The sequence below is a fragment of the Nothoprocta perdicaria genome, unplaced genomic scaffold (genome assembly GCF_003342845.1).
Source record: "Nothoprocta perdicaria isolate Ctin4 unplaced genomic scaffold, notPer1 scaffold_58, whole genome shotgun sequence".
Lineage (NCBI taxonomy): Eukaryota > Metazoa > Chordata > Aves > Tinamiformes > Tinamidae > Nothoprocta > Nothoprocta perdicaria.
The window spans coordinates 3,827,314-3,838,239 of record NW_020455843.1 but is presented as its reverse complement, the minus strand read 5'-3'; the positions used below and the strand labels follow the sequence as shown (position 1 = coordinate 3,838,239).

Here is a 10,926-nt window from a genome sequence, read left to right as displayed (position 1 = left end):
CATTGCTGGACATGCCCCAAAATATGGTCTTGAGCAATGTCAGGCTCATCTGCAAGTCAAGCACGGAGGGTTTCCAGCCAAGGCTGTTGTGTAGGACTACCCTTGTGGATAGGCTGCTGCAAGACCTGTTGTGTAGCCATAATCCTTGGGAGCAGTGAATAAAATGAAGCTTCTGGAAAGAACATTACTATTCTCAGTAGACTGAAGATAAATTCAAGCTAAATCTCTTCTGGAATGGACTTCCAGGCCTCTCCAGGCTCAGATATTCCTTATTTTTGCCCCTCTAAGGCCTGTGCTGTGAGTCTTATGGGTCTCAGTCCCTCAGGACTTTGGTTTGCAGCTCACAGGATAAGGAAAGTTGGTCACCCTGTCACAAGGGGACTGTATTAGGTCCCCACTCTAGCAAGTGGTCTTGTAACGGAGCTGGATATTAAGTATTCAGAAGTTTCCTTGCAGACAAGACTTCCCAGGAGCTGTTCCTGCCAACATGGTCATCTGTAAGAAGAGAGTGCAAAATAACCCCAAACAAGTGGATTCTATATGAATACGTGAATGCAAATTAAATGCACGAAACCTCCCTCACCCACATGAACTCAAGGGCTGTGAGCTACAAAGAGAAGAAAGGCTCCTTCAAAATATTATAATCTAACATGAGATATTACAAGTTCTTTAGTTCTTGTAGAGCTTTCTGCCCTGGAAATGAGAATGAAAATCCACCTGGCATTTAAATTCTGTGGTTTGGTGAATGGAGCCAGAGGAATGGGAAAATGGTCCTCAGAGAGAAATCTTCCTCTGATGAGAAAACAGTGATAGATTTCACCAGAATGGGATGGTCAGAAACCCCAGGAGGAGATGTCCTAGGTGAAGCTCCTGAGCGTCCTGATAACCTCACAGGGAGCTGCAAGGTCCAGGTAAAGCACAGTCCTCCTCCTGCACTGAGCAGACCAGAGTGACACAAAATAGCTCTCTCTATTTGATGTCACAGCAATTTTGAATTCCTAGTTCCACCTGGAAGCACCTTTGAGCTCCTCAGGCCTTGGGATAAGTCTCCTTGGAGTTTCTGAGCAGGTGGCCACTCAATCAGCGGCCTCTTCCAAGGCGGGTAGTCTACTGGGGCTCCTCCGAAAATATTTTTGGGCCTCACAGGACTGATAACAGTGAAGCAGCCACGTCGCCCCATCAAGGGTCACTTTTGGGCAGTGCTTCCCTTGCCCATGCTGGATGAACTAAGATCTGCAGGACACACTGAGCAACGTGGGCTGGGAATGAGAAAGCCAGAGGCGAATAGACCTGGACTGGGGCTCTGTGACATGGGGACTTAAACGTCACAGGGACGTATCAGGACTTCTTGAATACAGAGCTTTCCATTCTCCTTCTTCCCGGACATTTTTCCATCTGGCCTGCTTTTCTACTTGATCAAACAGGGACCAAATGGCCCCAATGTGGATATTTTGGACACAACAGAAGAGGGAATGTTGGGCTAGAGACAGATCCTTTTTGATCAGCAAATTCACCTTTGCTTTCATCATGCTTCAGTTCCCATTATCCAAAACAGAGGCTCTGCTTGCCTCTGCTCTGGAGAGCTAATTAATTAAAGTTCCCAAGGCAATTAATTAAGATTCCCAGCATGGTGAAGGCCCAGATCCATTGCTCTATATCACAGGACCTTCCTTCCTCTTTGCCTAGATTTTGACTATATGTAATATATGTGTTTTATATAATAATATATATTTTATATATTCTACATAAATAAATATATATAATTTTTATATATGCATTTTATATACAATATATATAAAAATATAACATCTACAGAGGTGCAGAGACAACTTTAATACCAGGTAGGACAGCCTCTACCCCAAACTCTCTGCTGTTTTTCTTTTTCTCCTGTTTATTCCTTCCTGATGGATGTTCATTAGCAGCATCGTTAGCAGCTGTTGGCCAAGGGCATTGCCGGGCGGTTTGCAGCAGGGGCTTAGGATGAAAACGAAAGGCAAAGCCTGGCTTTAATTTAAATCAAGGCCACAAGGCAGCTGTGACTCTGGTACAGTAGGTAGTGGCTGGTGTGGAGGACTTAGGTTTCAAAACAACTGCATGGAGAAGCAAGATTTGGAGGCCTGCTTGCAATTTTGTTCTCCTCCCCCTCCTTAAAAAAAAAAGAAGAAAAAAAGAAAAAGAGGAAAAAAGAAAAAAATGAAAAAGAGGGAAAAAAGGAAAAAGAAAAAAAGAAAAAAAAGAAAAAAAGAAAAAGAAAAAAGGAAAAGAAAAAGAAAGTGCTCTGTATGTACTGGAGATTTCATACAAAAGGCCCAGCAAAATGTGGCAATTTGCATCTTGAGTTGTGTATGGTAATATAGGCTTGAATTTTTTTTTTTTTTCTTTCTCTTAAAAGGTCATGTCTTGTGAAAAATGATGGTTGGACACAAGTGAGAATCTGCCTCATTTTTGAGCCTGGGTGCCGTTCCCCCCTGCTCTGTAAATGCCTGCTGCAAAGTAGCTATGGGGTAAACCTGCCTGAGGGGTGGTTTGAGATAATTTCCACATTTATGTATTTTTCCCATGACCCAGGCATGACCTTTGGGAAATGAGAGAGAGAAAAAAAAAAAAAAAAAAAAAAAAAAAAAAAAAAAGACTAAAAAGAAATAAGAAGAAAAGAAAATACCAGTGAGGGGGAGAAAAAAACCCTTTCAGTGCAAAGAGTCAAATATTGAGTCTTCACTGAACCATCTTAATGCCTGCTTTTCTTCTAGTTAAGTTTTTGGTAGGAGACTGGAGCACCCGAATTTCCCAGCTGGAACAGACCAAGTGCAACCACTGGATCTTCGGCCCTTCGGAAGCTAGAAGGGAGCAGCAGAAATAATACAGGTATGTGCGTGTGTATATTTTATATATATACACTATATATATAAAAATATATACGTGTGTGTGTGCAGCGTGGTCAAAACTGATGCACAACATCTCCTATAATTTTGGCCCCATTTTGACTCCCTGCAGTTCTCCCAAGCGCTTCTATCCAACATTCCCATGCAACAGTGGCTTGCAGGGGGTAATGCAGTTCTGGATGCACACGGAGATGGGACAGGCCTTTGCATGGAGCAGAGCTCTTCGGTGAGATCCTTGTATATATAATATATCTCTCCTTCAAAATATCTTTGATAGAAGCAGTCTTGCAATGCTTACAGAAAGCTCCAGAGCTGCAAGCTGTGCTTAACAAGGAAGCTCTGCTTTAGTCCTGCAAAATAGCAGCCATCATTGAAGATTGTAGCTGGATTTTGACTTTAGAAAACCAGAACCTCTTTCTATCTGTACTTCTATCTGGAATTTGATTTTTGGCTCAGAAAGGCAGGTTTCTTGACAGTCTTTTAATGCTTTCTTGACCCACATCCAACTTCACTTCATCTTGGCTTCGTCAGTAAGAGTTTTCCCCTTTCTGCTCTGTTTTATATGGTTTCCATGCCCTGACATGACCCCCATTAATTTCAGTGTAAAAAGCATTTGTCTAAAGACAAGAGTTCCTCTGGCTTTTTTCACTTTTTTTTTTTTTCCCCTCCCTCCAAACCTCTGTTTCTGGGCTAATAATTTTTTACGAGTTAAGTGATTTCTAGTGACTAATTTGCAAGCTCCATTCATTATTTCCAAGTTGGGATTTTATTGGCAGAGAAGGTAAACAAATAACGTTTGTTGCCGTATATTCCACAGCCTCCTGTTAAGTCAATTTTACTCTTCACTTTTTGAGCCTGGCTTCTGTTTGCATCGTGTCCCATGGGCCATGGGGAAGGGGTCTTGCTGTTGAAGCAATTCTGAGCTGCCTGCGTTGCTGCTCCTCCATGCAGACAGGGTCTGCACATGGAATGGGTGGGAAAAGGGTTATTTTGTGTGTGTGTGCCCATGCTGGTGGGGCTTACCTGCTTCTGAAGTGCCAAGCCCTTCCTGGCATTGGAACGATGAGCCTGGGATGTGCCAGGGCTCATCCCTGACCCAAGGTAGGTGGTTACCAACCTGGACTAATAGCATGGGCTAATGGCACAAATTCCCCTCTCCGTCTCCTCTTTTCCTTCTCAGTATCTTTTCCAGGCACAGGGGACATCTACTCAAGAGTGTAGGCTGGGAGGATGTTCTTCATCCGAAATCAGAGAGGCACCAGGTTGTCCTTGAGGGGAGCTGGGTCCAGTTCTTGGCTCTGCCATCCCCTCTCTGACACGTAGCGGGAGAAAACTGGAGTTCAAGTTCAGTGTTCCTAAACAGGAGGTTAATCCTGCTGTTAAACAGAGTTTAATTCTGCTTAATCCAGGAGCAATGCACTCATTGCAGTCAAATTGAGCGTGTTCTGTTCCCGTCGCGCTGCCATCAGGAAGCTTTCAGGCCAGGACTTTTCAGTACTGTGGCCTAGGTTAAGAGAAGAGAGAGGGGAAAAAAAAGAAGAAAAAATCACAGTTTGCCACTGTAATAACATCTTGAATATGTTTTTTTGGGGAGAGTGACTGGTATGTCCAAGAATCTCCCATCTAACCACAGTCCTCTTCACATTTCATCTGCATATGATTTCTGCCCTTTCTGGAGAGTTTGGCATTTACAGCAGAACGTTGTTTTTGGACTCTGACGGCGCTAATGCAGACTTTCTTGAGCGACTAAGTCAATGGACTGTGCACGGGGCTGCGTGCCACCATGGGAAATGTGTCATCGCGGGCAGAAACGTGTCCCAGGCACCGTGACTCGCACCACGCTCCACATGTATAGGCTGGACGCTGCGTGTTGGCCAAGAGTTGTCCAAGAGTTACGAGGCAGGAGGCTTTTGAGGCTGCTGAGCCGGGTTCTCAGATGTTCCCCATCACGTTGGCAGGGGGAGGGAGCCAGAAAGCTGACTTAACTCCCTAGGGAACCCCGACTGGATGGGCCCGGAGGTCCTTGTAACCGCTCCTTGTTGGGTCTGCGTGGCTGAGCAGTCCCAGATTTTAGAGCTGCTCTTGTGACACAAACCGCAAACCACCACCTGGAGCGAAGGGGTGACTCCACGTCCCTGTGATCCATGGGCTTTTCCAGCCAGAACCACCCACTGTGAGGACAGAACCTGGTGACTTCACGCCTAAAGGGCTTGGAGGGTCTGAGTTAAAATCCTGTCTGGCTCCAGGCGTCCCAGCAGACTGTGGGTAGCTCTTGATCATCTCTTGATCATCAGAATGGGTCTCCATGCCCCTGGCAGTACAGGAACCTGACTCAGAAGACCCTGTTTTCAAATTAAGCAAAAGAAGGGAAAACCAACTGCCTGGAAGAGCAGAGCAGGGAAGCAGCCCTGGCATGCAGGTTGGATGAAGGAATTCGTGCAAACACCCAATTCTGAAGCAATCCGAGAAGGTTCCAATGACGTTTAAGAAGTGGTGGAGCTGATTTATAGTGCACAGAGATAGACGAATAATGAGTTTTTCTTTTCAGCAACTGACCTGCAAAGCTGGTAGCAGGGATGGATTAGGAAATTTGATTTGTGGTCATTTGAAACAAGGATTTTTTTTCCAGCTTTCAGGGAAAATCAATATATATACATATCAATATGTATACATGAGGACTTAGCATGACTTTTATTTATTTATTTACCTGAAATAAAAGGTTTCATTTTCAGGTCATAGAACTCTTCTTGAAAACTTTTAGTTGGCAAAAACAAAATGTAGTCTCTTGCTTTATGCCCCAAAGTGGTTCAAGAAAGAGGGTGATCATTTTGGAATGGATTGCATGTTGCAGGAATCCTAGGGATCAGGAGGTGACCATGCCGAGCTCCAGCCCTGTGCCACCGCAGCGTGGGCTTCGTGGTCCCGCTTCCCTCACGGTGGCTATCAAAACCTCCAGATATCACTTGAGCCTTTGGCTCTCTGCAGCTCCTGGATTCTCCCACTGGCTACAGACCAGTGGCCAGACAGCTAATTCAGACATTTATTGAGGCCTCAAAGTAGGTGAAAAGTTACCACATGGCTAAATTAAAGAGGTTGGACTAAGTCTGGCTCTGGAAGATGTATTTCTCAAGCCTTGAGTCATTGGTCCTTTGTGGACTCTTTCCAGTAAATCAGCCTTGCTGGACAAGGAAGTGTTGTAGCTCTAAGCTGACACATGGGAACGGGACACAGTGACTTGCCAAGCTTGCTGGCATATCCTATTGATGGGAATATAAGGAGAGAAGTGCAGCTGTATCGGGTCAGACCAAACACGAACAGCCTCAACAGGGAAGAACGCCGTATCAGGGTGAACATACAGCAGTATTTCCATGAACTGCAATATTTCTGCAGAATAATCTACTAGTTTCCAAGGAACTCCAAGATTTCTGTACCATGAAATTGTCTTGAAACTGTAAAATCTTGTAGGGTTCACAACTCCACTGCAGGCCTTGGCTCTACCAAGCAAGGAAGGCCACCTCCTCCGTTTTCTTTATACCTCATTCTACCTCCAAAACCCCATCTATGAGCAGTCAATCCTTGCCCATTTCCTCAGTGATATTTGCATTCTTATAAACCTTGAATAGAAAGGAGAAAAAGAACACAGGACATTTTTTTTTTGCTCATTTGCACAATATGAGGATTGAGAGACAAACAGGTCTGAGGCAAGTGCACACCAGTACTTTTTATCCAATGATTAATGAACATCTGCTGCCCATTGCCATGGGAGGCAAACATTGGTATAAATGGAGGCAAAGAGGAGTGAGCAAATGCTAATGGAGGTGACAACTGGACCATGGTCTCGGTAGAAGCTCTTAATTCCCCCACCTGCTGAGGACCAGGTGCTTGGAGGACGTAGGCAGAGAAAGACCTATGCAATGCAGGCCATGTTCTTAGATTTCCTCTGCTTGAATCTGCCAAGGTCTCTGCAGGAAAGAGGTTGTGGGGCTAGATGAATGTTTTGTCCAAACCATGACAGTGAACATCATTATTAAGCTAACAGAGCAAATAAAGGAAGGTCTTCAAAAGGGAACATATCTTTTCTGTTCCTGTGCCCTGACCAGAGATTCCTTAGTTCTTTAGTATAAAACCCAGTTCCTTAGTATAAAACCCAGTTCTGATCAGGACCTCTCCAAGGCTGTATAAATACTATACGAAGATAATTTTAACAGATTAAGCCAGCCTGCCCCAAGAGAGATGACAGTGTTGCCCTAAGAAGCCCAGCTCCCATGAAAAGCCTCCAGCCTCGTTAGCTCTGCAGTGGACATCCCTGAAGTTTGGCAAACCGTAATTGCTCAACGACATCAGCTTCCAGATGCCGTCCGCTTTTCCTCCCCCTCCACTTGCCCCACCATCCCTGCGGGTTCGTGCTTCTTATGGAAACCCTATCCCAGGTTCTGCTGCTGGGATGGGGTGAAATTTCACCCCACAACCTCAGCAGCTTTGGGAATCTCCATTGGAGCAGGCTCACCTTTTGAACGTGCCATGCAGACCACGCATGCTGGAAAGCTCCACCATGGGACATCGCTTTAATAGCCCGTAACTTGCTCACCTGGACAACCCCGACACCTCGGCCTGAGGCAGAAAATGTCCTAGAAACAGCCCCAAAGAGCTTAGTAATAAATTTAAAATTTATCAGTAAATACTATTTTTAGAACTCAGTAGCTGGGCTTGATTTTAATGTTTTTTAATACCCCTGGCAAGTAGCCATGCTTAAATCGGTCTTGATTTTAAGCTAAATAAAATCACTGCACATATGCATCTGGCTGTGTTAACATTTTACCTTTTCATTATAAAAAATAAAAGCAAAGCCACAAAATTGCTCTTATTAGTGCTTTATGGTTTCTATAATATAAAAGTCTTTGCTCATATTTATCCTGGATAGTAAAGGCAATAACTTGGAATTATGATGGCAAACTTATTACGCTTGTGTCCTAAAGCATCTCAGAAGACTCAATGTATTACTTGCTTCTTCTGTATTGTCACAGGTAGGGGAAACTGAGGCAGGAATGGTTTCCAGGTAAGAGCTGTTTTAGACCTAGATCTCCATAAATTCTGCTAGTTTATTCTCTGAAATCCTTTTGCAGACTTTGTGTTGCCTGGGAAAATGTGTGGGCCACTCAACCACTGCTATTCCTGCAGGCTGGAGAACCCTTGCTGTTTCTCCATGCATGTTGTGGTCCTTGTTGAAACCTTTTGCCTCAAATATAGACTAAGTTCTCCTCCCCAAACAGCTTTTGCAGAGCACCAAGCATGGTGGGGTCCCATCTGCATGTGCGTGCTTCCTCCTTCACTCCCTGCATCATCTCGGCACCAGAAATAGGGGCACCTGGAGGAGTTTTGGTCATTTAGTTCCTCTGCTCTTGTGTTTGCTAAACGATCCCCCAGAACAACTCTTCCCGAGCTATAGAATTTGGTCTGAATTTCCATCTGAAACATGAATTTCTTGTCCTTGCAATGCTCTATTGAGCTGAGCCTGCAGCCCCATTTCCAACCTCGCTTTTGTGGAGTGCGTGACCAGGAGCGTGCCCAGGTGAAGCAGCCAACAGCACGGATAAGCTCATTGCTGCAGAATTTACAGCAAAACCCAACTGAATACATGGAGGGACTCACTATTCCTCAGATCCTGGGTGTACCAGCTGCCCAGGAAGGTCATCCAGCCCTAATCCAACCTGGGGCTTCCCTTTTAACAAGCGAAGCCGTAGATAGGTTTAACAAATATCACCAAGTAGGCTGAGCCTCCCCCAAGGACCCTCCAGTCATTCCTTCCACAGCTTGCTGGGTTCGCCCTGCCCGTGGTACAAAAATAGCAACCTCCACAATGAACTCAACTTTATCCCACTTGTCTGCGAGCCAGGATTTAGGCTACGCTATAAATTATGATCCCAAGTCAGCCTGTGCCAGGCCTTAATTTGCGGTAACTTTATCCCATAAATGCCCCCATTGTTCAGCAAGGTGACACTTTTGCTTTCATTTCGATATTTATAACTTCGTTAATAACCCCTTTTACATACGTTTTCTTGGATAACAAAGGTCAGCTTGCTTCCCACTTCCTCCCCTTCCTTACTCTGCTTCAGCTCTCATCCCTTGGATAGGAAAAAAAAAGCTAAAGAAGGAAAGAAAATTGGCTATGAAAGCAGAGGTGACTCCAGCCTCCAGGGTGTTGGGCTTTCCTACAAGGTGATGGTTGAGTCCCATTATGTATAGATGTCATCCCCTCTGGAGATGTCCCACCTATCCTGGTAGCTATTGTCCAATGCCATTAGCAAGAGTGATCATGTCTTAGGAGCAGCCACATTCTTAGCTCTGCCATTGATTTTCTCCTCCCATCACCTTGGGTGAGTCCCGATTTACATTTGAGAGGCTTACTGAAAGCAGGACTCCCATTTTCCTTGCACCATCCTTTCAAGCTGCTGACGTCACATGAACCCCATCCTGTCACTCCACAGAGCAATGGACAAGTTCTGCATCTTGTCTCACCCAGGGTTTCAGGGATCTTGATCAGCTCTTGATCCCAGTTTCGATGGAGAGTGAGCAGGAAGAGTTTGAGCTGCTGTCTGCCTTGCTTGGCGAGGTTAAATGTGTTCACTCCGCATGTGCTCCCGGATGTTTGGCCTTATACCTCTTTGCCTTGGTGCCTGCATCTGGTTTAAGTGAGCGTGCATGCCGTCATCGGACACTCATGTGGGCTTCATATGTCTGGCGACTTCTCCTACTCTTGGCCGGTGACTCAAGGCTATGGGGGATTTCTCCTGTCCTCAGGACCCTTTCCAAAATCTTCAGATTTCTGGGTGCATCTGGGCTGTGGTTGCCTTTTGTCATTGATTGTTTTTCTCCTTTCACGAGGAGAAGCCCAACAGGCTGCAATAACCTCTGTCCTATTTGGATGGGTGCTAGAAGAACACCCCAATGAAGAAGGCCCAGGGGAGAGGTTGGATATTCTACAAGAACATCTCACAATGTTCTTGTAGAAATCTCATCTCAAACACACCAATGGCTGAAGAGCTAATGTGCAATGTCCTGAACTGGAGAGCGTCTCACCAGAACAGCAAAATGTGGAAGCTGGAGTTACTTTTGCCTTCTGACCATTTTTTAATCCAAGATTTTGCTTTTCAAATAAACAGTTACTCTAATCTTTTGCTCCTCCAGAACAGAAAAACAACGTGCACATGCAAATACACATGCACACAAAGCTCTCCAGCATGGTCTGCTGCTGGTGTGTGACAATGTAAACCAGACGCTGGTGATTAAGCAAGTGCCTGGAAGGCTACAAGAGGGATGAAGGAGCTCCTTGAGAGCGTTCCTGGAGTGAAACGACCTTCCTGCTCCCTGCCCAAACACCAGAAAGGACCTTCAGTGCGTTGGGCATAATTTGGCTAGATTTATCTATAATTTCCCAGGATTGAACTTGGAGAAAACTCATCTCCCGCTCTGTCCCAGGAGCAGCTGAGCAGTGGCAGAGCCTGGTACCTTTGCATATGTGTCCTGTGTCTTCCAAATAATTCCCACTGTGTCCACAAAAACTGGTTCCTCTCATCTCCAAGTGATGCTGGTGACTCCTCCACCAGAGCTGTGGTGAGGATGGGCTGTGAGTATGGATGTGCTGATGGTGGGCAGCACAGTCTTGCCAGGTGGCCATCGGGATGCTCCAAACCATCATGCATCTTTTCCTCACAGGGACCTTCATTTGTCTCTCCTCTACTGATCTTCCCAAGGCATTTTTCCAGAACACAGCTCTCTCGGAGCTTTCACCCTTCTAGCAAATCGGGTTGAACTTGGGGCGCAAGCTGGAGATTCTGGGGCAGAAGGGAACAAGCTGTAGGTGTTGCTGGCTGCATCTTCCTTTGGCAAAAGGAACTAAAACTCATCATGCTATTTTCCACTTGCAGAATTATAAGACTAATGAAGCCTGTCAAAATTTGCATCAAAGTCTCCCTTCCCTTCCCTTCCCTTCCCTTCCCTTCCCTTCCCTTCCCTTCCCTTCCCTTCCCTTCCCTTCCCTTAGATC

The 10,926-nt window shown here is 45.4% G+C and overlaps 1 long non-coding RNA gene across 1 annotated transcript; it reads right to left on the bottom strand.

Annotated features, from left to right (window-relative positions):
- Positions 1 to 296: 296 nt before the first annotated feature.
- On the bottom strand, positions 297 to 863 carry LOC112955521. Its single transcript, XR_003250898.1, has 2 exons — positions 718 to 863; positions 297 to 495 (listed from the first exon to the last, which is right to left on the bottom strand). It is a non-coding gene; the product is annotated as an uncharacterized LOC112955521 (long non-coding RNA).
- Positions 864 to 10,926: the final 10,063 nt, after the last annotated feature.